General features: G+C 42.8%; 1 long non-coding RNA gene across 3 annotated transcripts; it reads right to left on the bottom strand.

The window, feature by feature from the left end:
• Positions 1 to 62: 62 nt before the first annotated feature.
• On the bottom strand, positions 63 to 26125 carry LOC310768270. Of its 3 annotated transcripts, none has more exons than XR_014551244.1 (3): positions 25773 to 26125; positions 2955 to 3043; positions 658 to 1167 (listed from the first exon to the last, which is right to left on the bottom strand). It is a non-coding gene; the product is annotated as an uncharacterized lncRNA (long non-coding RNA). The 3 variants fall into 3 exon arrangements; XR_014551245.1 differs by lacking the exon at positions 25773 to 26125 and adding an exon at positions 14103 to 14414; XR_014551246.1 differs by lacking the exon at positions 25773 to 26125 and having other exon boundaries at positions 63 to 1167; positions 2955 to 3223.

Here is a 26125-nt window from a genome sequence, read left to right as displayed (position 1 = left end):
TGTTGAAATGGGACAGAATGGATCCCTTTGCACCCAAAATAAGAAATGGACACAGACCAGGCTTCAAGTTGTCCATCCATCTCTAATAATTACCAGCTGCTGATATTTGCATTTCCAAAACAGGAAATATGAAATTAGGTGACATCATGGATTTCTTATCCTCTAATACAGGCATGTCCAACTCCCAAGAGACTGTGATCTACTCCCAGTATTAAAAAACTGGCAGTGATCTACCTATTGTTATTGGAGGGAAGAGGAGCATGCATGGGGTGGATGGGTGGATTGCCCAGGGTGGTTGAGCTTTTTTTAGGAGGGAAGTGCCTGGAGTTGTTGAGCTTTTTTTTTTGGGGGGGGAAGGATTGAACAGAGTTTTTTTTTAGTTCCCCCCACCCTGTAACTTTTTGTACACGATAAGGATCCCGCAATCTACCAGGATCAGCCAGGGATCTACTGGTAGATCGCAGTCTACTGGTTGGACATCCCTGCTCTAATATTTAATGCTTGAGCAATTCAGCCGATTATTTGAGTATTCTCTGTGTCATCACTTATGACACTTTTCTTAGAGGGGGAATAATTTAAGATTCCAAAATGGCAGGATGCTGATGACAGTGAGTAAAGAGAGAGATGGAAAGAAAAGAGTGTTCTCTTTGGGCAAAAAGAGACTACAAAATTAACAATCAAGTTGTTCTGCATTAGCTTTTACAAAGTTAAAAACTTATAATTCACCAGTTTCTTTGTTGCTATTCACTTTGTCTTTTACCAGCTTGTTAACTGCATCACTTTGATGAATATACACATGCATGAATACAAATATAAATGGCTATCACTCATTTGCAAGGCTTTGAAACATTGCTGAAAGTTTAAATGACGGGTAGCATTTATTCATGCTGCAGTATGCTGCTCAAAGTTTTGATACAGGATTAATAATAATAATAAGAATGACATTTGGAGTTAAAAGACGACATCTTGATTAAAGCCAGAACAAATTGCTTGGCATAGGTTCAAGACTCTTTTTTTGCATGCCCTTCAAGTCTTTGATGCTCCCCTGTTGTCTCCCAGGCTTGCAGTGGGAGGAGTCAAATCCTGTGGCAGTGATGTAATTTCATAGAATCATAGAATCAGAAGAGGCTCCAAGGGTCATCTAGTCCAACCCTCTGCAACATACTTCTGCAAGTCAAGTGGGATTGGGGAGAAATTCAGTTTGCATTCAAAGGGAAACCTGGCTAATTTGCACCAATTGAAACACTTCTTCGAAGTTTGGACAACTCCGAATTTTGAAGTACAGTAATGTAAAGTGTACAAAAATGCCTGTACTAGGGTAAAGTATGCAGAAAAATGCATATACTAGTGAACATAAGATACAAAATGCATTATTTTAGGGAAAAGAGCTTGTAAAAATGTGCATATTGTGAGAAATCTGCCCTAAAATGCTGATGAATTTTCATGAAGACTTTGAAATAGCCACCCCAAACTGATGTTGTGATGTAGAGAACTGAATTTAAGATAGGGGAAAAAAATAGAAACTGAGCAAAACCAAAGTCAACAGGTTCACCTATTCCTATCCCTCAGCCATGCAGCTGTGTTTTCAGGATCCACATGACTCAGTCATAAAAACGCTAACCCATATTCCACCTCGCCCAATTTAATTCAGGTTGACTCTTTCTTTCTGCCAATAACCCAGCCTCCATTCCAGCACTGATGAGACCCCTATCTGCCTAGCAAGACTGACACATTCTGTACCTTCAGACTATGCCCTGAGAATGATGCAGTCCTTTTAAAACCGACATTGAACTACACTAGCGCTTGGCACCAACTGCACTATACATTTGAAACTGTCAGGGCTTCCCCAAAGATTCCTGAGAAATGAAGTCGGTTGAGAGAGGTGAGAGTTGTTTGGAGACCCGCTCTCCCATTCACAGAGCTACAATTCTCAGAGTTCCATGGGAAGTGATTGCTAAGCCATTCTGAGAATTGTAGCTCTGCAAGGGGAATGGAAGTCTCCTAACAACTCTTAGCACTCTTAACAAACTACAACTCTCAGGATTCTTTGGGGGAAGCCAAGAGTGCTTAAAGTAGCATGATACTTCTTTAAACGTATAGTGCAGATAAGGCCTATGTGTATGTGGGGGTGATCACTGCTCATGCATCTGAAGGAGACTCATGCCGATAACAAGTCTTGCCACAATAAATCTGTTGGGTTTTCACACATGCCTATTTTGTGTTTGCTGTTGCCGCTCTTGCTGCTGCAGCAAGACTTGATGTTGTGAAGGATACACAGCTGCCACCCAAAATGGCAGCCATACACTGTCTCCTCCTCTCCTGTTCCCTGCAGTGTGTGCTATCCATGCAGTGACATCACTGCTTGGCAACACTCTTTGCCCATGCAAAGGGCAGCCAATGAAGTTGACTGAGGGCAGGGAAACTTGAGATGTGACATCATCATGAGTCTGGGGAAGTGAGGAGGAGAAAGGGATGTGGGTCTGCTGCTTCCAGCAGTAGCCATGAGACCCCCATAATGTCAAGCTCTGGTCTGACACAACTGATTTTTTAAAAAGCTTGCTTCTCCTGCTAACAGTCAACTCAATAATGACCGACACATATCACCCGAAGATATGTCATTTCATCTCTGCGGGTGACATCTCAGTTGATCAAACAGTTGTCAAGTTGTTCGCCGTTTTGATGGCTATTAAACATCCCTTCCACAGCTAAATGAGTACACTTGCTAGCAACCCTCCAGCTATTCATAAAGAGATATTATGTTGGTGAAACAAGACCTGGCTGAACATTGCCTGCTCCTGAGGGCTAAAAGGGACTTAAAAGAAAACCCTTCTATAATATTTTGCAAGGGATTCCCCCACTCTCTTTCTCCCCCTGCTCACTCCCCACATACAGACTTTGAGCCCAAAGGCAAAATAACTTTGCCATTATCTCCCTTGGAACATGCACTAACTCACCACTATTTCTGCAGGGCTGAGCTGTTCGTGTCAGTGGAGTCGTCCGGGTGAGCTGGAGAATATCAGAGAGGGTCGCCACTCCTGTTTGCCTGCAACAGAGCCATGTCAAAAGCTTCTCAGTAATCAACAGAGCTTAAAGAAAGTCTCCAATTAGGCTTCCCTTTCATCTTTCTCTCTCCCCTTCCCCTCCCCACTGGTGTTAGCAATCAGCCCTCCAACTCTTCCGCTCTCTTAACAAATTTTGATTTATCTTTTAATCAGGGGATAGGCTGTGCCATTTTTTTTTTTACTGCAGCAGAAGTTATTCTTGGATGCAAGAGTTTCAGTATTGCCATAGTGGTCGATTAGCCCAGGAGTGAGTGCTACAGAAGGGATTGCTTCTGAACGTGTGTAAAATAATGCCACACCAAAACTTGTTCTCCTATTTCTCAGCAGTTTCCTTCCCCCACAAAAGAGCTTTATATCCCTTTATATCCTTTATATCACAAACATCCCTCAGTTATCTCAAAGGTAAGACAAGTGGAAGAAAACTCCTACATCCCACACATGAGAATTTCACTTATTTTTTTCCTATTTTTTTGGATATTTTGCATATCCAAAAAAAAATAATAAAAAATTATTGGATATAGAGAATAATTGATACCAGCCACCACAAAGCTAGGATTAGGAGGAAGGGCTTCCAGGCCTAAGTGCCAAAGCACTTTCCCCCACAATATCAAGCAAAGAAATCTGTGCTCATCCAGCTCAGCCCTAAAATCCATGATCACTGAAAAATGAAACTTCTGCCCAATGCCATTCTAGTTCAGACTCAGGTCTTTTGGCAAAGCTGTGTTTGGAAACCTACAAGATCCACTCCAGAAGAATGCCCAGGGCATCTCCACACATTCAAAAGAGCCAGTAGTGACTACAGTGTTGGACATAGAGTGATCCAGGTTCAAATTCCTGCTCAGCCATGATGCTCACTAAGCAACGTTGGGCCAGTCCACAGAAAAATCCACAGTTCTCATGATAAAAGGGCTCAATAACAAGAAGTTATGGAACAGTTATTTATCTGTCTACCACCTTCCACAGACATGTATCAAGGTGATGTACAAAATCCAATAAAAGTGGCTAGCCCCCCCAGTTAAAAACAACCCACCCACCCATCGCACCCACATCATCAGATAAAAAATTTAAAAAATACAAAAGAGACACCCATGTTAGAGATCTATCCATCCAGCATGGAAACAAAACAAAATGCTTTCGGTTGTTTCCGGAAGGTAAAGATAGTAGACAACTGTTATATCTCAATAGAAATGCAATTCTACAGATCAGGGGCAGTCACCAAAAAGCCCTGCTCTGAGTTCCTGTGGAGTCTGTTTCTGATGTATTTGGAACTTGATGGAGAAGTGCTCCCACAGACCACAATGGCCTACCTGGTATATATGTAGCCAGGGCCTGAGCTGCATAAGGTCTTTTATGTTAGGACCAGTCACCATGCCCTCCAACATTTCTCCAATGAAAATGGGGATATCCTAAGGAAAACTGAGACATTCCAGGATCAAATCAGAAACCGGGACGGCTTCTCTGAATTGGGGACGTCCTTGGAAAATAGGGACACTTGAAGGGTCTGCAGTTACATGCATGATCATGTAGCCATCCCCACTGACACAATGAAGGCTTTATTAGTAAAAATATATGCAATAAATTGGGCTAAAAAGGCAACAGGGAATCAGCACAGGCTCAGATACATTGGTGTAATGCGCTCCTGGAGATTCACACCTGTAAGGAGAAGAATTGTGTCCTTAGAAGATTCCAAATGGTCTTGAAAGGTGACCATGTGTAGCATGCATTGCAACAAGTCAGCATGAGGCAGAGAAAGCACAAATTAGTGCTGTGTGTCCCTTGGTCACTGCAAAAGTAAGGTAAGCTCAACAGAAATGCTGCACCTCACCCAAGTGAATCTTCATCAACATTTTCTCTCTTATTTCCCAATGTTTAAATCAGTTTCTTTTCTCATTAACTGATGGAGAATGGTTAAAAAATAAAATAAAATGCAGGATGATTTTTTTTTTTTGGTACAGCACTAGCATGAATGGCAGTTGCAAGGTCATCATGACAGCTAATAATTTTCCAATCTCTGACACTAGCTTCCTGTTTGGCTTTGAGACATCTCCTTAATCCTTCTTTATCACAGTTGTCCTGATAACAACTTTCTTGCCTCTTGAGAGTGCTTTGAAGATTTATTGGGTACTGGTCTGATAGTGCTTTGAAGGCAAGAGCTCTATACACAAACTCTGGGGCTGGATCTGTAATCTGAAGGAACGCTTCTAAAAGGAAAACCTATTTTCCCCAGCAATGCAACTGGTAAAAAAAAAATCAATAAATATATTGACATTCAAATGCTGCTTTGTTCTATTTCCATTAAACTTAAGGCTCAGCTCAATAGCTGAATTCACACCATATAATTAAAAGGTTATGCAGTGGTCTAAACCACTGAGCCTGGGGCTTGCCGATCAGAAGGTCGGTGGTTCAAATCCCCGTGATGGGGTGAGCTCCCATTGCTCGGTCCCAGCTCCTGCCAATCTAGCAGTTTGAAAGCAGACCAGTGCAAGTAGATAAATAGGTAACACTGTGGTGGGAAGGTAAATGGCATTTCTGTGTGCTGCTCTGGTTTCACCAGAAGCGGCTTAGTCATGCTGGCCACATGATCCAGAAAAACTGTCTGCAGACAAACGTCAGCTCCCTCGGCCAGTAAAGTGAGATGAGCGCCACAACCCCAGAGTTGTACGCGACTGAGCTTAACTGTCAGGGGTCCCTTTACCTTTTATTAAAGCACTATGATATCACTTCGAACAATCATGGCTTTCCCCAAAGAATTCTGGGAGCTGTGGTTTGTTAAGGGTGTTGATAGCTGTTAAAAGGTAAAGGTAGGGCACCCCTATTTCCCTCCCAGAGCTATAGTTCCCTGGGAAGTGGGATTGAATGTCAAACTACTCCTAAGAACTGTAGCTCTAGAAGGGAAATATGGGGTCTCCTAAGAATCTTCAACAACTACAGCTCCCAGAATTCCTTGGTGTATAGGAATGCAGCCTTAATAACTGAGAACCTTAGGACCAGTTTTAGAATGTATGCAAGTAATGACTGCAGTGTGGGGGGGAACTTGAAGGTGATTCATCATAGATCAAAACATCATAGGGAACACTCTTGTATCTTCTCATATCACCTCAAGTACCAGTCATCAAGGTTTGTGAAATCAAGTGATCCAGTTGTGCTTGTTAACTGATCCTTGATAAGTCTCCAGTACACATTTGAAAAGTAGTGTGTGCTTGGGTTGGCATAAAATCAGTGATTACTTTAGTAGGGCTCCCCTACCTCCAGCAATGAAACTGTTTGACAGGAGATTCAGGACAGAGAAGCACTTCCTCTCACATCATTTAACTGATCTGTGGAACTTATTTCCACAACATGTGATAGCCTTTAGTTCAGACCAGGGTTGGGGAACCTGTACTTCTCCAGAGGTATCTGGACTATCAGCCACAGCTACCATGTGGGTGATGGGAATTGTAGTTCAACAACCCTGGCTTAAATGACTTTAAGGAAGACAGTTAAATTCATGAAAGCCAACTGAGGACTACAAGTCGTGACGGTACTATGCAACCACCAGTGTCATCATCCCCCTGCAACATTTGTGTGAACAAGGCCTAGTGTCCAGGCTGATTGCACATTCAGCCTCAATTATGAAGTAGTGATAAGAGGATTTCTTTCATTTTATTATTCTGTTCTTCCTCTGGTTCATTATGAGCTATGTACTACTCCTCCTGAATTCCAGTTTAACCAGGAGAATATGTAAAACCAGTTTAAGAGTTTGGAGCATATGTATGGTGCTGCAGTGTCTAGTTGCTTCAGTTAAACTCTTGCATCTTTTCTCTCTGCATCTCTGTTGGATACCTTGTCAGCTCTGTATGCTTATATTTGGACATCGTTGAACTCTAACTACTGTTTTGAGAACAGAAGAAGATCCAAAGAAAGGTGGTTTTAAGACCTGTATACATAGACATCAGCACTGACGTTGAAATTACATGCTATATTCTTAGGTGTTATTTACTTCCCTTTTGGGAAAACTCCATGCAAAACTTCTTTCATGTTCCTGAAATAAAAGCTTGTTAACGCTATACTTAACCTGTCCAAAATGGAATGGTGACTTCTACAAAGGCCGGGGAAGGTTCTAATCTATAATTTGCAGGAAATAAGGCTGGTTCCGTGTTGTGCTTTGCAAGAAACTTCATTACTCCACTGCATTCAGAAGCTGCCCTTTATGTCAGAAATACTTGTCTTGGAACATAAATAAATCTCATCTACTTTTCTAAAACATTTTTTTTAAAAAGGTCTTCCATGGTATATGAAAAAGATCTTTCCCACCTTCCTCTTCTACAGTGCCTGAAATATTGAAGAGTAATTGGTAACCAAGACTGCAATCCTAATCCCTACTTAGTTGAGAGTAAGTGTCATTAAACTCAAAGGGGCTTACTTCTGAGTAAACACTTGTAGGACTACCTGATTAAGCTGGTTCCCAAATGTGATGTTCACTCACAGTGGTGGCTAGTGTCCATTGGGACTGGTGGAAAGGAAGGCAAAGAAGTCCACAGTATATGCAGCCTGAGCCATTCATGGGTAGAGCCAACTAATTTTAGCTTTGTCCCTATCCTTCTCCTTGCTGAGGTCTACAAGAGCAACATTGAAATTGAGGAGGAAGCTAACAGCCAGTGCCATTGCCTGAACTGGATGTAAGTAAGAAAAAAGTCAGGTGGGGGCTGGCTGGGAGCAGACTGTGGTTGCTGGGGATACAGAGCTCCATTTGCCTTTATGGACCAAGCTCCAGTTTATATTTGCCTATTGTACTTTATATGATGGCTGCCTACTGAATACTTTATCTTGGAAAGTATTGCCTTTGTGGTGACATCAGATGACAGAAAAGCCCTAGTTGCAGTGGTAGATCTGTAATGGTTCAGTCACACAGATGCAATTAATAAGAGCATAAGAAAAGCCCTGCTGGACTAGACCAGTAGGTCTGTCTAGTCCACCATGTTGTTCCCAGATGCCTCTTGGAAGCCCATGAGCAGAACACATCATGACACTATTGTGACCAGATGTTAAGAGCTACTGGGGATAGAGCAGGTGTGGGGAACCTTTGGACCTCCAGATGTTGCTGGGATGCTTATTGGAGATGATGGGAGTTATAGTTCAGCAACATCTAGAGGGCCAAAGGCTCCCCATGCCTGTAATAGCTCAAGGGACCCTTAGTACATGACTGCTTCATGCAAACTGAACTGAGCCACCTGAACTTCCATTTGGAATGTCTTCCTGCACGGTAAATTGTCCTCAGATCCCTACTATCCCTGTACACTTACCTTATACAATGGGTCCTCCTAGACAGGAGACACTATCAAAACACCTCATGTTTAGACTGGGACTTGGCTTATGTAGCAGTGATCTTTTGGGCTCTGATGCCTTTCTGTATTCTTCTGGATCCTGGTATGACCACTGGACTCTTAGAAGCTCTATGGTGATTCACAAAGGCATACATGATTCTAATGAAAGCTTGCTTAGGGAACCCCAGGTTTCATTTTAAAAGAGATGATGCTTCTAGCTCTCAAGGGACAATGTTTGCTTATATGAAAGGACATCCCAATGAACCCATTTCACAAACAATACACTCTTAATACTTTACAGCGGAATGGTTTCCAACCTGCTCAACAGAGTTTCCTCGGCAAGAGGGCTGCATATGGCTGAAGGACATTACTGACCTTCCAAAGTGCATTTTAAGGGCATAGTTTAATTGCACAGAGTGATGGCTTGGACCAGGCACACCATATGGACTGGAAAAATGCTCTTTTAGAACATGTCCCAGAAACTGCTGCTGCACATTGTAGAGATAACTCATAAATGCACTCTCCAGATACTCTTGAATTCCATCTCCCACCAACCCTGACCACTGACCATGCAGACTGACGGAAGTTGAATTCTAATACATGGAGGGCACCATTACAGTTACCCCTGTTGTAGAGTATTCTGGAGCACACACTTAATTTGTATGTGGTATTTAGCCAGGTCTATTATAACTATTTGGTCACCACCTAGAGTTGGGATGGGTAGTTACCTTTTGTAACCTTTGTAACAAGTTTGTAACCTTGTAGGGTTTGTTGGACTACAACTTCCATCATTCTAGCTGGCCATTCTGGCTGAGGCTGATGGAAGCTGGAGTTCAACAAGATTGGGAAGCTACAGCTTCTGCAGCCCTGATCTAGATTATGCAACACACAGGGCAATGCACAGTCGACAGCAGTTTTGTAGACAACAAAGCAATGCATAAAGGGTTCCTCCAGAGTGAAGCAGTTGAAAACTATTGCTTCATGTTCAGGGCATTTCTTTATTTTGTATTGGGATTTGCAATAGGGAGCCAAACAGTTTCATTAGGGGAGAAAAGCACATTTTTTGTCAAGCAACCAGAGCCATTTTAAGATAGTTTTGCACTTGAACATGGCAACCTTTTGCTCCATAAGGCTGTTGTGTAAATGCAACATTTGTTGCCTATTATAAACAGGGATGCTCAAGTGGTGAAGTAGGCACTCTGGAACATTTCACAGATAACACTCTTTTTTCTGAAGAAAAAAAAATTCCTCTCTGATCTGTTAATCATGCATCACAAATTGGTCTGGAAATTGTCTACCTAGATATTGGCTGAAGGCATCCAGTACTCTTTTTCCCCTCTTTTTAATGGCAAACACATTTCAGGAGAGCTTTGGCAGGGGCTTTAAAAAGCAAACACTATTTTACTTGGAAAATATTAATAACCTTTATGACACCTGCCTTTTGATCTTAAGAGAATCATTAGACAGCTTCCACGGCTGAAGCCTTTGCGGTGCCTTCTGAGCAACAAAAGAGATTAATAGATGATCAGAGAGTTTCTTCAGCTCAGCTAGCTGAGCAGCGGATAAGGATGGAAAGAGGCTACAGGTGTTTCTCAGGGCTTTTGAATACACCGATGGAAAAGCTTCCTCCGGCCTTCCACACACTTGCTTTCGGCACATGTCAAGACTTGCACCTGCAGCACCTCTTGAATTTTGACCTAAAAGGCAGCAGATTCAGCTCATGTACTGTAAGAACCCTACTGGATCAGATAAAAGGCCTCGCTAATGTACTTGCTTAGTTCTTTTCTTGTATTTGTATTCTATCTTTCTTCCATCATAAAACCCAAGACTGCATACAAGTGGTTCCTAGAGATGCACCCACCCTGGCACTGATCAGACCCAGACTTGATCAGCACTAGGAAGGTAGTGGCCTCATGTGCTTTCAAACCATGTCCCGGGACCTATTCTGTTTTCCACAATAGGCAATCAGATGCCTATCAAAAGCCCTAAGCAGAACATGAATATGAACACAAGAAGAGCCCTCCTGGATCAGCTCAAAGATCCATCTAGTTCAGCATCCTGTTCTCACAGTAGCCAAGCCTGCAAGCAGGACCTTATAGCCACAGCATGCAACCCCCCTGCAAATGCAGGAGCTTCTGCTTTTTGCCCCCAGCACCTGACATTCAGTGGTATACCACCTCTGATCCATGACTAATAGCCACCATTGACCTTGTCCTCCAAAGCAACTGACCAACCAATGGAATGAGCTGTAGGAAAGACTCTGGCCAAAGGAAGGAAGGGAAAGAACTCAATGTAGCCTCTGTCTTTTTCCCAGTAGGTTACAACAGGTAAGATGATACACTTTGGCCTCTGCAAAAGCTTCCATGACAGATTTGCTTCCTGGTCTTGACTTGTAAGGAGACTTGGGTCACATCTACCTCATACATTAAAATATGTCCTCTCCTCAAATATCCCATGAACTTTAGCTTAATCCGCACAGAGCTACAGTTGCCAGCACCCTTATTAAACCAAAGTTCCCAGAATTATTTGGGGGAAGCCATGTGCTTTAATGGTATGGTGTAGATGTGGCCTTGGTCCCACTTGCATTCCTTCTTGGCTTTGGCAGGGGCTGGGTCAACCAGAACCCAAGTTCCAAGTCTTTTGCACTCCCCTCCAAAGTCCCATGATGGATGCATCATTCTATCATTCTGTTCCTCTTCTTTATCGTCTCTGGCATACCATTATAGTATGTTCTGCAGCAGATTTGCTCACTGGTGTACATCAGAGGTAGCCATTTTGGTGCCCTCCAGATGTTGTTGCACTACAGATCACTTCAGCCCCAGCCGATATGGGCAATGGCCAGTGGAGAGCCACTGCTTCTTAATGTAGACCAGCCTTTCTCAACCTGTGGGTCCCCAGATGTTGTTGAACTACAACACCCATCACCCTTAGCTAGCAAGGCCAGAGCTCAGGGATGATGGGAGTTGTAGTCCAACAACATCTGGGGACCCACAGGTTGAGAACCGCTGATGTAGACAACCCTGAGCTAGATGGACCAATGGTCTGATTCAATGCAAAACACCTTCCTATGTTTCTATATTCACCTAGATCAGGATTGACTACAACATGAATGTGGGTACTGATTCTGGCCATTGAGTCAGATCCTTATCTCCCTTACCCCCCTGTGGATAAATTTGACTGGTGGGTGGGGCACAATAACCTCAGCCAATGAGACATTTTGAAGCCCCCGCAACCAGTTGATTGCTGGGACTTCAAAGCAGGGCTCCCCTCACAGAGAGCTCTGCACTGTGCTTTGAAGTGCTACCAGTTGTTGATGCTTCAAGAAGTCCCTTTTTTGCCCAGTGATCTTTTTACCTGCCCACATCTGATGTCATTAGCAGTCTACACTGACTAGCAGTGGCTCCCCAGGGTTTCAGATGGGGGCATTCCAAGCCCTACCTAGAGATGCTGGGGATTGAACCTGGACCCTTCAGAATGCAAAGCTGCTGCGCTGCTGCTGAGCTATGGCCCTTCCCATTGCTTAAGGATAACACAGATTCCCTTTAATACTCTCCATGTTCTGAAAACTTGGCAGAACGCCATTTAACACCCCTCTCTAGCCAAACGGAAACACCAAGCAATAAATACAGAATTCTTAAATGGGAGGGAAAATGGTGGGATTAGATTTGGTTCTGCAGACTCCAAGCCCAATGATCTGCTACTAAGCTACAGACGAGTTGTTCCAGCTGCTCAGACTGGTGCGTCTCCTTATTCCCTCCTGCGATTCTACACATGCGACACTTTGTCTTGTTGTCACACAAAGAGAGGGGGAATCGCTCAGGGAATTGGATTGAAGCCACATGTTAAATTGCTTGTGCAGCTTCTGTTATTGGGGCATCAGGCCTTGCCTGCTTCCCGTGATGGGGACATCTCAATCCAATCAGACATGTTCTTCATGATAGCGGTTTCAATCCAATTCAAAAGAAGAAGAAGGTGGTGGGGTGGTGGGTGAGGGAAGAGAAGAGAATGAATGAGAAGACAGATTTCATATATTTTCCCCATTTGCCTTTGTCACAGGTTTAACTGTTTCCCTTAAACACTCCCATCCCCTTCAAGACATTTCCTGCAGAAGAACATTGTGTTATTCAGACACAGGAGCATGGGAAGTTGTCTTCTACTTAGTCAGACCATTGGTCTATCTGTTCAGTATTGTCTACACCAGGCATGTCCAAAGTCCATTTCAGGGGCCTAATCCGGCCCGCTGGTCAGTTTAATCTGGCCCCTGTGGCAGTTCATTTCCTGGGGTAAAATCCTAAAAATCCCTCAACAACTTCAATCCTAAAAAAAGGCTAACAACTTTGGTTGGTCCTTTGGTCGGCCCTCACGGCCCTCCACTTCATCAAATCTGGCCCTCTTTGGAAAAAGTTTGGACATCACTGGTCTACACAATGGGTAGAGTGTCTGTTTCAGACAAAGGGCCACATTTCTTCATAGGCAACCTTCCAGGGGCCACATGCCAGTGGAAGGTGGAGAAAGAAGCAATATCAAAAGTGGGTGGAACAATTATTATTATTCATTTAATTTCTATACCACTTTAAGTTTTAAAGAAAAAAAATCTCAAATCAGTTTACAATATATTAAAAGTTCAAATGAAACAAAGAAGAATGAGGAAGAACAAAGAATGAAGAAAGACAACTATAAAGTATATATTCAAAGCAAAATAATTAACATAAAAGAAAAACATTACCTTCAAGATCTCAAAACAGAACATTACGAAGGAGCTCAACTACAGAATGCACATTTAATGCAGCAAAGTTGGCTAAAGCAATACCTTAAACATTTCAAAAGAAAACATGACTAAAGGAAGTCAAATATAAAGTGCACTTTTATAACAGCATGATCAACAAGAGAATAAACATCATCATAAGCATAGAGCATATCTGCTACTGTTGCTGCCAATCCTGCCAATGGTGGTTCATGGTGGTTGGCAGCTGTGGAAGCTCAGGCTCAATGACCTGGGTCTGCACTAAAAGACAGCCAGGATGGTCTATGGCCTCTTCAGTAGCCTCAGCTTTGGGCAGCTGGAGTCAGACAGGGCACTCTCCTCCCAGGGAAGGTGGAAAAAGGCCTCCAAGGCAGGGAGCAGGTCTTCTAGGACCTTTCTTAATGGATGCATTTATTCATCTATCACATTACTATCTTTCCTCCAAGGAGCTCTAGGTGGCATAAATATATCTCCTCATTTCTGTCCTCACAACAACCCTGTGAGGTAGGTTAGGTTGTGAGGAAGTGTCTGGTCCAAGGGCATTTGAACCCTGGTCTCACAAGTTCTAGTCCACAACTCTAACCACTTTATCACTATACTGGCTCTCTTGTTGATGTTGGTTCTTCACCCTCACTAAAATATGAGACGGAACCCTTAATTTTAGGTTTCCCCCTCATGACTTTGATAAATGAGGTTTCAGGGCACATTTGGCTGTATCCAGTGGGGGTTCTACTCTGAGTAGACCCATTGAAATTTATGGATAGGAACTAACTTGTATCTCTTCATTTCAATGGGTTTACTCCAAGCAGAACTTAGTGAGTTGCAACTCCTTGCCCTTCCTCTTTTAAGACACATCACACAACTTCTTACATTAATATAGGTTTTTATATGGTGATGATCAGAACTTTGTTAAAGAAAAGAAAGTGTGAGGAAGGTATGCAACAAACACCTGCCCCTGTAGATTTTTTTTTTAAAAAAAATGATTATTTTTACCTTGGAATGAGGTCCGTTTGGTGGATTTCAATTCAGGAAGAACAAGAGCCTCAGCTGGATCTATGGACTGTTTCATGTAAGAGTCCATCAATATTTCATACTATTATTGTCTCTGCCTCCTCTTAGTTTCCTTGTTATCTTGCACAATGAGGAGGGCAGGGAGCTGCAATAAGATACATCAGTGGGAGAGTGTGAAGCGATGCTTCAGTAGCAGGGCGTTAGGCTTCTGATGCCAACAAGCCTCTCGACCTTGACCTCCTTTAAGTGTGTCCTCCCTTGGAGCCGTATAATTAGAATATAGATCTTTCTTCTTGCTGTACTGTGAATGAGGAAGGGGGACAGCTTGAAAATGAAACTGGCATAAGAACGAACAGGGAGGGGTAAAATTGCAAATTTCAGTTCTCTCTGGTTCTCAGTTTTTCCAGTCTTGAGTTCAGCCAGCATAATTCTGCACAAATTTGCATTTTTTTTTAAAAAAAGGAACTGTACACTCACAAGAGTCTAGCAACAATTTAGTGCACATTTATTTTAATATACACCTCTAATAAACATATTTTTGCAAGCAGTTTTCTTTATATTTCACACATTTTGTATGTTATTTGCACTTTTAGCCACTTTCCCACGTGCTCCTTTCATTTTTCTCTCCATTGCTAAATTAGACCAGTGACCCATCTAATCCAGTATCCTGTATGCATGGTGGCCAAACAGATGCCCACAAAAAAGGACATCAGTGCAACAGCAATATTTCCACTTGCGATCCTCAGGAAATGGTCTTCAAAGGCAAATACTCTCAAACACTGGAGGCAGTATATACAGCCATCATGGTTGTTATTGTTTAGTCGTTTAGTCGTGTCCGACTCTTCGTGACCCCATGGACCAGAGCACGCTAGGCACTCCTGTCTTCCACTGCTTCCCGCAGTTTGGTCAAACTCATGCTGGTAGCTTCGAGAACACTGTCCAACCATCTCGTCCTCTGTCGTCCCCTTCTCCTTGTGCCCTCAATCTTTCCCATCACCAGGGTCTTTTCCAGGGAGTCTTCTCATGAGGTGGCCAAAGTATTGGAGCCTCAGCTTCACGATCTGTCCTTCCAGTGAGCACTCAGAACTGATTTCCTTAAGAAAGGACAGGTTTGATCTTCTTGCAGTCTATGGGATCTCAAGAGTCTCATCCAGCACCATAATTCAAAAGCATCAATTCTTCAGCGATCAGCCTTCTTTATTGTCCAGCTCTCACTTCCATACATCACTACTGGGAAAACCACAGCTTTAGCTATACGGACCTTTGTTGGCAAGGTGGTGTCTCTGCTTTTTAAGATGCTATCTAGGTTTAGTAGTTGCTTATTTGAATAAAGAGGATATCATTCTTAAATAAGATTCAGGACAATCTCAAGTTCATCCTCACAGATTCGAGGGAGGTGTGCAACAACAACAAAATACAATGTAATAAAACATCACATCAACACCACCACACATTCTTCATAGTAAGATAACTGAGAAGCAACATAGCTACAAAGTTATAAAGCAGGCAGAGACAGTAAAGTAAGTCTATTTTAGATTCCTGGTCAGAGAGATATGTTTTGAGCTGGTGCTGAAAAATAGTAAAGTTGGTGCCTGTCAAACTGCCTTAGGGAGGGTGTTCCAGAATTGGGGTGCCACCACAGAAGAGGCCCAACAAAAAAAATTGGATCTTTTATTACCAAAGTATCAGAATATTTTCCAATCCCGACAATCTCACACTGACCTATTTAAGGTTCACCCTAGTTAAAATTTACCACTTTAGCATTAAAAACACATTAAAAGCTTCTAATAACACTCACTATATCAGTAGAGTAATAAGCCTTCCCAAACTGGCCACAGCCATGAGATGATTGACCCAGCCAGTAAATCGGTGCCCTTGGCTTTACCTCTGCACGTCAATCAATTACAGTCGTCAATCATGCCCAAGTACTGCCTGCCTCAGCAGGTCTTACTGCTTAATCATATAACTGTTGAGCTAATACCATTCATATTTCTGGCCTTAAAAAACTCCTCTAGGAATTCTCATCCATTATGGCATCAAAATTAACGAGATCTTAAAGTGTGCACTATATCACTTGCAACTTAATACTCTGCTAAATGGAAAACATCAAAATTGAGCATAATTTATCACTATTTACATTTGCTTGTTAATTAGCAGTTCTCATGAATGATCAAGTAATTGAGAATAAAGAATTTTCTTCTTTTCCCGGACAAGTTTATGGATGGGAGTGGATGTTCCCTCCTAAGTGTTTACCTGAGAGCAAGTTTACGTATCAAACTTAAGGGAGCACTGAGCCCCAATCATTTGCAAAAATGTGTATATTAATCAAAACTACATATGAAACTACATGATGGGAGAAATTTGCACTAAATTGCTGCAGGAATGTGGAGAACTGAATCTGTGACTGGAAAAAAAGGGGGGAAACACAGAGAAGCTAAGATTGACAGATTCATCCATCCCTAAATCCTATATTTACTTCTCAGTAGACACAGATTGGATTGCCCTGTAAAATACATAAATGATCCCCTCCCCAGTAAAGTGTGATGTATCTATGCACCTCAACAAAAGCAGAAGATAGGAAACAAACTGCATTAGCTCTAGAGACGACTTTATGAAAATACCAGAGAAGTGTGGTTTTGGAAGCAAATCTATATTGTTAGTCACTCAGTGAGAACGATGTAGACAAAACATTATTAATGCTAACTATGTCTGGATTGCACATTCAACCAAGATAGGAGTCAACATGTTTGGTAACATCAAAGGGAACCTGATACCTGAAAGTATAAGAAGATTAACGTTTACAGTGATCTGTAGGTTTGGCTGTTCCAGGGAGACTAACAGACACAGCCAGGAGGGACACTTAGTTATAAATTGGCATGGGAATCCTCTCATGTGCTTAACAAAATCTGGCACTGTATATAAACTCATATTTGAGGCCTTTTCTTTTAAAACCCCCTACTACAAGCTGCGGAGAAACGTGGGCTATAATGCTAACAGACAAAACAGTGAAACGTGAGCTGTTAAGGCTTGCCTAAGTTAGACGGGTACACCCCACGGCATGAAAATGTCTCAGGGTTTCTGAAAGAGGGAAGGGGTGGGTGAGTGAAGGAAGCATATAGCCAGTGTTTGCCATTCCTTTCAAAAATAAAGTTTTTTGTGGGGGACTTTGAATAAGGAAACCACTTCAAGACTTCAGCTCCTGCAATGTGGCTTTCAAGGATTTTCCAGAAGATTCTGCTATTGAGTGATTTAGGGCCCTTTTATGATGCATTCAGGAATATTTTGCACTCGTGATGGTATTGGGGTGGTTATACACAATCCTGCTTTCAAAACAATTTGTGGCTGCAAAAGTTTTGCAGTGGACATACCACTTGCTGCAATCCTGCTGCAATCCTGTCACTTTTTATACCAACAAATGTTCCAGGTTTTTCTTTGTGTCCTGCTTTCGCTGTGCCATAGTTCAATAGCTCTCCTCCAGATGGCAATAAGGCAGTAACATCAGAGAAGCATCTCAGAACAGCTAATAATGTGGACGGTCCAGTATAAATCCATCACTCATGCACTGTCATTGCATCAATGATATGTTGCAGAAAATGTATGCAAAAATCCCCCAGTCTGTAGCAGCCCTTACACAGCAATTCTGTAGACACTTTACACTGGAGTAAGCCCCATTGAACGGAATGGAGCTTTCTTCCCAGTAAGATAGTGCCGTTATGACCTACCTAGCTGCAGCCCACAGCTAGTTACTTGATCAGTAGATTTCAGAATGATTTGCCATAGATTAGCAAGTATTTCTGATGCTAAATGGTCAACAGTAGCAGTAACTATAGCTGTGCAAACACTATACCTTTAAAGCATATTTGAAGCACAATCTTTCCCCTTAATGAATTCTGTAGTTTGTTAAGAGTTGCTGGGCAAACTACAGCACCCACAACACTTTGAGATAAAGGCTATGTTTCAAATGCATTTTAAAGGTACAGCACATCCAGAGCTTAAATTATACTGCTGAAATTAAAAGCACTTGAGGCAAGGAGTGTGGGAGGAGGACCATGAACTTCATTCCAATCTGTTACTCTTGAACAGTGTTTGGCCTCAGGGCCTGGCTGTTGGATCCCATGATTCTAGTAAAAAACCCCAAAACAACACACCAAAACATGAAATCTGCCCACCCCTGCGATCAGACTTATCTCTAAGTAAACATAAATAGAATCAGGCATTAACATCTAAGGTGATTCAATAAAACCAAAATGCCTTTGGGATGTGCCCTGCACTCAGTAACTCCAAATAAATGGAAAAACACAGTGCCAAGTTTCCTCTCCCATCCCCCACTCACCTCCTTCTTGAGGAATGATATATAGATCTTTTTTTAAAAAAAACCTATAAAGATGGAGCCAATCTGCTCCCACATGTTGCTACCTACCCAATTTGGCAACACCAAAGTATAAATTGACTATAACCTTGCTTTATGAACAGCTGCTGGAAATTACCACTCTGCTCAAAGATAATTGGCAATTAGTTAAACAACACTCATTAAACTCTTTTCTCCTGGCTCCGGCTGGTGCGAGTCAATCTTCCAAAATTTAAATTAAATAAAATGTTGTGCAAACTTGTTCCCGTATCTCTCTTGCTACCTGAAGCAACTCACTAGGAAAAGTATAATTTGCATTATCCTTTGAGGCAACAGTGATGGAAGACTGCTAATATCTGGGTTCTTGGCCAAAGCTGGAAGACTTGCTAGTCACAAATGCAGCCATGTTAATGAGAGATAAGAAACAGTTTCACATGTTGAATAAGATGTCAAAGTTAATTGATCCTCTAAGAATCCTGTTGAGATAAGCTAGTATTGTATCTATTTAACACAGTGTTTTGCAAGGTTCCTATCCTCAAGGAACATTCTATATAAATTTATATGTCATATCTGAAAGGTCTGGCTATCAGCCCACTTGAACTAAGAGCATAGGGCAGGCATGGCAAAAACATGGCCCTCCAGGTGTGGCTGGACTACAACTCCCATCATCCCTGTCCATTGACAATACTGGCTGGGACTGATGGGAGTTGTAGTCCAACAGCATATGGCAGACCACATTTTCCTCATCCCAATCTTACAGCTCATCCAACACTTTTAGCCCTTTCCCCACAGGTGTAGGGAACCTTTGGCTTGCCATATGTCACTGAATTACAGCTCCCCATCAGCCCTGGCAAGCATGGCCAATGTCCAGGGATGATGGGAGTTGTAGTTCAGCAATTTCTGAAGGGCCAAAGGTTCCCCATACCTGGTTTATTGCAATGACCCGCTGAAAGAGGCGGTTATTAAACCGCTTCTTAAAAAACCATCTTTAGATGCGGCCATGATGGCCAACTATTGCCCAGTCTCAAATCTTCCATTCTTGGGCAAGGTGATTGAGCGAGCGGTTGCTGAACAACTCCAGGCACGCCTGGAAGAAGCGGACCATTTGGATCCCTTCCAGTCGGGATTCAGGCCTCATCATGGGACTGAAACTGCCTTGGTCGCACTGGTTGATGATCTCCGGTGGGCTAGGGACAAAGGTGAGAGCTGTTTCCTAGTTCTGCTGGATCTCTCAGCGGCATTTGATACCATCGACCATAACATCCTTCTGGACCATCTTGAGGGGCTGGGAGCTGGGGGCACTGTCATACAGTGGTTCCGCTCCTTCCTCCTGGGCCGTGTTCAGAAAGTGGTGGTGGGGGATGAGTGTTCAGACCCCTGGGCTCTCACTTTTGGGGTGCCTCAGGGTTCTGTCCTCTCCCCCATGCTTTTCAACATTTACATGCAGCCGCTGGGAGAGATCATCAGGAGGTTTGGGTTGGGTGTTCATCAGTATGCGGATGATACCCAGCTCTACCTCTCTTTTAAATCAGAACCAGTGAAGGCAGTGAAGGTCCTGTGTGAGTGTCTGGAGGCGGTTGGAGGATGGATGGCAGCTAACAGATTGAGGTTGAATCCTGACAAGACAGAAGTACTGTTTTGGGGGGACAGGAGGCGGGCAGGTGTGGAGGATTCCCTGGTCCTGAATGGGGTAACTGTGCCCCTGAAGGACCAGGTGCACAGCCTGGGAATCATTTTGGACTCACAGCCGTCCATGGAGGCACAGGTCAAATCTGTGTCCAGGGCAGCTGTTTACCAGCTCCATCTGGTACGTAGGCTGAGACCCTATCTGCCTGCGGACTGTCTCGCCAGAGTGGTGCATGCTCTGGTTATCTCCTGCTTGGACTACTGCAATACACTCTACGTGGGGCTACCTTTGAAGGTGACTCGGAAACTACAACTAATCCAGAATGTGGCAGCTAGACTGGTGACTTGGGGGCGGCTGCCGAGACCATATAACACTGGTCTTGAAAGACCTACATTGGCTCCCAGTACGTTTCCGAGCACAATTCAAAGTGTTGGTGCTGACCTTTAAAGCCCTAAACGGCCTCGGTCCAGTATACCTGAAGGAGCGTCTCCACCCCCATCATTCTGCCCGGACACTGAGGTCCAGCGCTGAGGGCCTTCTGGCGTTTCCCTCATTGCGAGAAGCAAAGCTACAGGGAACCAGGCAGAGGGCCTTCTCGGTAGTGGCACCCGCTGTGTGGAACGCCCTTCCTGCAGATGTCAAAGCTATAAACAACTACCTGACATTCAGAAGACATCTTAAGGCAGCCCTGTTCAGGGAAGTTTTTAACGTGTGATATTTTACTGTATTTTTGGTTTCTATGGAAGCCGCCCAGAGTGGCTGGGGAGGCCCAGCCAGATGGGCGGGGTATAAATAATAATAATAATAATAATAATAATAATAATAATAATAATAATTTATTATTATTATTATGTTATACAACCGTTCTGCAAACAAATCAGAAGGGAATCACTCATAAAAATAGCTGATATTGTCTATCCTCCTCACAAACTTTGTGTGAAGAAATCAGGGATGAATGCTCAATACAGTTTGTCTAGAAATCCTGTAACATCAGTGAATTTGTGTGTATGTGAAAAAACCTGGAAGATTTCCACTGAACAGAGTGAAACCTTTTTGACCATTGCATTGAGGTCTGCCTTGTAAGGAGACTGTAGCCCTCTTCACATGTCGTGCCTGAAAAGGAAGCATCAAGCCATATATATGGTGCCTTCCCACCTTCCTGCATTGAATGGGGTAATACCTACGATTTCATGAATGCAAGTAGAAGCCTCTGCATGGTTAGGAACCTTGCTTTATGAAGCAAACACAGGTAAATAGCTCCCCCACCCAAACCTTCCTAACTGAACATGGGATGATCAGGAACAGGAAAAGTGGAGTTGGTATGTATGTATTTTCAACAAGGGATGAAATTTCCTGATCTGATCTGATCTTCCCTTGAACTTTAACCAAAGCATAGGAAGTCTGGAAGACTATTTATCCATTGCCTAAGGTTAAGATGGACTTGCTGATTTTGTATGCAGGAAAGTCCTTCCTATTACACTTCTTTAAAAAAAAAAAAGATTCCCACATTGTTTTTTTAAAAGTTTTCAAAATTTCTTTATTTCTTTATTTTGGCAATGTACATAACACTTAATTACATTGATCTCTATGTTCTGTTTGTGAAGGTCAGTAAAATGCAAATACGGGTCAACTATAAAATCAGAATTGTTAAAATTCCTTCTGGAATAATGGGGGAAAAAACGGTTTTTAGTAGCTTCTGGAAGTTCAACAGGGAGGGGCTGCTGATCTGACATCAGCTGAAATTGGGCCCACAATACTCAATGCACAGCTCCTGATGGATATGAGCTTTGCTTCTGAGGCATGGGAGACCATCAAGGAAAATGACAAACAGCTGTCAGGTGCACAGTAGACAGTCTCCCCAGCTTCCTGTGCTTAGAGAAAAGCCCAGCCAAGGATAGCATTGTGTTTTCTGAAAAGGGAGATAACCCTGCAAGGCACTAGAGTTCAGATCACCAGAGAGGTGCTTTGCAGAGTGAAAGAAAAGACCCTTCACAAACACTTTATGGCCACCTAGGTCAGAAGATAAGCACAACAAAACTCTGCATCCCACCTGTGAGAACACCCCCACTTTTTTCTCCCCTTTGATAACTTTTGGATGCATTCCTTTTCTCATTAATTGATGGATGGTAAAAAAGATCAGCAAGACAAGGTTTCACCACCACATTATCTCTCACACTTGTACCAACATACATTTGAGGCTGCATGGTTGTATGGGGAAGGTGTGCCTCTCCAGTTGTTGCTGGAATACAACTCCCACCCTCCCTGACTGTTTCACATACTGGATGGGTCTGATGTGACTTGTAAGTGCAACAACATCTGGAGGGCCACACAGTCTCCATCCCTGCTGTATCACCTGATTAGGGTTTCAAGTCATATCCCACAACTAGCAACTGAACTCTTTCCTAGCCCTAGAAAGCTTTCATAGCCCTTCCTCCCTTTTTATCAGTCCTGCCCGCCCACTGGCCTCATGCAACATGATGCTTCTGTAAGTCTCTTGCATTTTTATAGGTCAGCTGATCACAACCCACACTGCAAAGAGGAGCATAATAGCCCATAATTGGAATGACTGTTGAGGAAAGCTGTGGAGCTGCAGCAAGAACAGTGAATGCAGAGTAATGAGCTACCACACCACAACATTGTTTAAGAATACCTTTCACCTTTTAACAACTAGCTAATAATGTAAGCAGTGTTTTATTTGAAACAGGATAAATCCATTTGATGTAACTTCAGCTTAAGCATCCTGAACTGTCTGAAGTCTCCCCCTACTGGTTAACCAACACCATTTCCAGCATGGTTAACTATCTAGTTTACCTTGGAACATAGGGAGCTGCCTTATACTGAGCCATTGGTCTGTCTAGCAAAGTATTGTCAACAGTGACTAGAAACAGTTCTCCAGGATTTCAAGCAGTGTTCTTCCACAACCCTACTTGGAGATTCTGGTGATTGAACCTGAGTCTTTCTGCATGCAAGCAGATGGCCTGTTGCGGAGTGGTGACCCTAACTACAGCCATGACAACAACAACAACAACAACAACAACAACAACAACAACAACAACAACAATTAATATGTTGCCCATCTTACTGGGTTGCCCCAGCCACTCTGGGCAGCTTCCAACAATTTATAAAACCACAGTAAAACATCAAACATTAAAAAGTTCCCTATACAGGGCTGCCTTCAGATGTCTTCTAAAAGTAAAATAGTTGTTTATTTCCTTGACCTCTGATGGAATGACATTCCACAGGGTGGGTGCAGCTACTGAGAAGGCCCTCTGCCTGGTTCCCTGTAACTTCATTTCTCACCATGAGGGAACTGCCAGAAGGACCTCAGAATTAGATCTCAGTGTCTGGGCTGGGTAGTGAAGACACTAATTTAGGTATACAGGATTGAAGCAGTTTAGGGCTTTAAAGGTCAGCACTTAGAATTCCCCTTAAAAATAAAAATAGAGGGTTTAGTCTCTGTAGGGACTAGAGGAGATGCCATGTAAATATATATGAAAAAGTCAAATATCTAGCACCAAACCAGTTGTAAGAATTGCAGATAAAAAGGCAGTGCTAGGACTCCAGAATTCCATGCTTCCATGACTGGCTGTAGCAAAAAAGGACAAAGTTCTGCATGCAGGACATATGATGCAAATCAGAGATCAATTACAGTTAAGGGGTTTTGTGTAGGTGGACCTGTGGTGTGGGGGATTGCGCTCAACTCCACAAATTCAGTTTCTCAACCAGTTCTCTGAACAGGACTCATGTCATTATGAAGGATCAGCCACAGATACTTCGAGAGTTTGCTATTCAGTGCACCAGCCAGATCAGTTGTAAACTGTTGGGCTTTTGGAGGATGTTGATGAGACGTGTTGATAAGTTAGAATGGTAGGAATGCAAACAATGTGACTCTGGTGTGTGTCACCAAATGCCAAGCCACCAAGGCTAGTTTTTGGAATGGTGCCTAGTTGTTACATACCCCTTGGTTGGCCTTAATGGACTTTTATTTTAAGCCATCTGTCTGCCCATTTTCATGAGTTAGAAAACAAGCACAGTGACAATCTTATAGGATGCCTCAGTTGACACATTTGCAGCATCAATATGCCAGATCTAACTATGAGCCATGGTTCACAAGGCCAGATTTCTGATATAGTCCTTTCTCTTGTGAGGATGAGGATGATTTACGTCCTGCCTTTCCCCCAAAACAAGGTGGCTCATAAAAATTAAATACTTATAAAACAAATATAGCTAAAAACCTATCAAAGGTTGTCGTTAAAAAGTAGACTATATATGGAATTAAAATAATGTAAAAAAGAACTACTGAACTGCAGATACTACTACTACCACCAGTGTTCCTGATAATAATAATAATAATAATAATAATAATAATACAGCACAGCATTATGAGCCCTTTCCTTACAAGAAGTCAGTTCCCCAAACTCTGCTGGAATAAAAATGTCTCCACCTGCTGGCAGAAGGAGGGAGTCAATCGAGCTTCTTTAAGAAGGGAGTTCCAAACCCAGGGAGCAGCCACCAAGAAGGCCCTCTCCCTTGTCACCACCAGGCATGCCTGTGAATGTGGACTGAGAAAAGGATCTCCCCTGAAGATCTCAGAACCTGTGTAGGTTCATATGGGAGAAGCAGACTCTTTTATGCCTTTTTATTCTCCTTGCTTTTACTTGTTAAATTGCATTTGTATGTGTCTGATTCTGTTTTTGTTACACATTAATTAATACACAGGAAGCTGCATTTTACCAAGTCAGACCACTGGTCCATCTAGTTCAGAAATGTGTACGTTGGATGGCAGTGGTTCTACAGGGTTTCAGACAGGGAGTCTTTCCTGGTCTACCTGGAGATGCTGGGGACTAAACCCAGGACCTTCTGCATGCAAAGCAGATGCTCTACCACTAAGCTAAAGGTAGCTCTCTGGATGTTTTTTGGACTACAACTCTCATCATGCCTTGCTATTGGTCATCCTAGCTGAGATTCATGGGAGTTGGAGTCCAACAATACCCGATTTCCCACCCCAGCACTAAGCTGCAGTCTTTCCCTCCTGCTTTTAGCATTTTTATTTTAAGATCCCTTGTAAGAGCTTGCCTAAAGGGAGGGGTAGCAATTAAAAACAAGAATATGATATAATACAATAATGCAACATCGAAGGACCTAATTCAAGATTTAATTTGTGCTGAGGCTTATTAGAATCTGGCCCTGTGACCTTTCCTCAGTTGCAGAGATTGGAGAAGAGAGAGAAGAAGATTGCAATACTGAACTGTGTGAGAAGCAAGGACTCAGCACTATTACCGCCCTGCATTGCGCATGAGAGCTGTCCCTCGGGATATGATATTCTGCAGCCTCACACCAGTGGAGAGGGGGCACAGCTCTTCTCACACATCCCTTAACATGCACACAATTGCTCCAGTCACTGAATGGGGCAGCTCATTCCTGCAGGAGCTCTTATGCCCAGGGGAGTACACATGGGGCTCTGGATCCAGGTGCAAATATTTAGACATTCCTTCCTCTGTGGCCTGAAGTAAGCTGTTTGACTTATGACCTCAGGTCCTCAAGGGAAAGGAAGATATACTAATCCTATTATTATTATTATTATTATTATTATTATTATTACTACTAGTAGACAACAAAATCTTTAGAGCATCACAGTGCTGAGGTATGGGGACAAAAGCATTCAGCTCCAACTCACCCACGACTGTTCTCTTTTCAAGGCAAGCAGAGCAAGACAGTCTCTCTGGAAACACAGTCAAAGCCCTGTTAACAGAAACTTGAATTGTCCTTTGGAAGTGTCAAAACGGTTGACATCTATTGAGACATGACTTTCCGGCTCTGCTCTTGAACAACTCTTACAAACACACACTTGTAGTGATGGCAAAGCCTTTACACGCCCTGCACATTGCTTTTCAACTTCCTTGATTTGGAAGCAAACAATGCCATTCCCCACTTGATAGCTCAAGATGTCGACGCAGACCGATTCCCTGACACCTTGCAGCAGGGAAGAGATAAACACCCTGCTGTGGAGTTGCATGACTTTACAAGTGT

Source organism: Podarcis filfolensis, assembly GCF_964270895.1.
Source record: "Podarcis filfolensis genome assembly, chromosome: 8".
Taxonomy (NCBI): domain Eukaryota; kingdom Metazoa; phylum Chordata; class Lepidosauria; order Squamata; family Lacertidae; genus Podarcis; species Podarcis filfolensis.
Note: the sequence above shows the minus strand (reverse complement) of the source record. Positions and strands in the feature narration are given on the sequence as shown.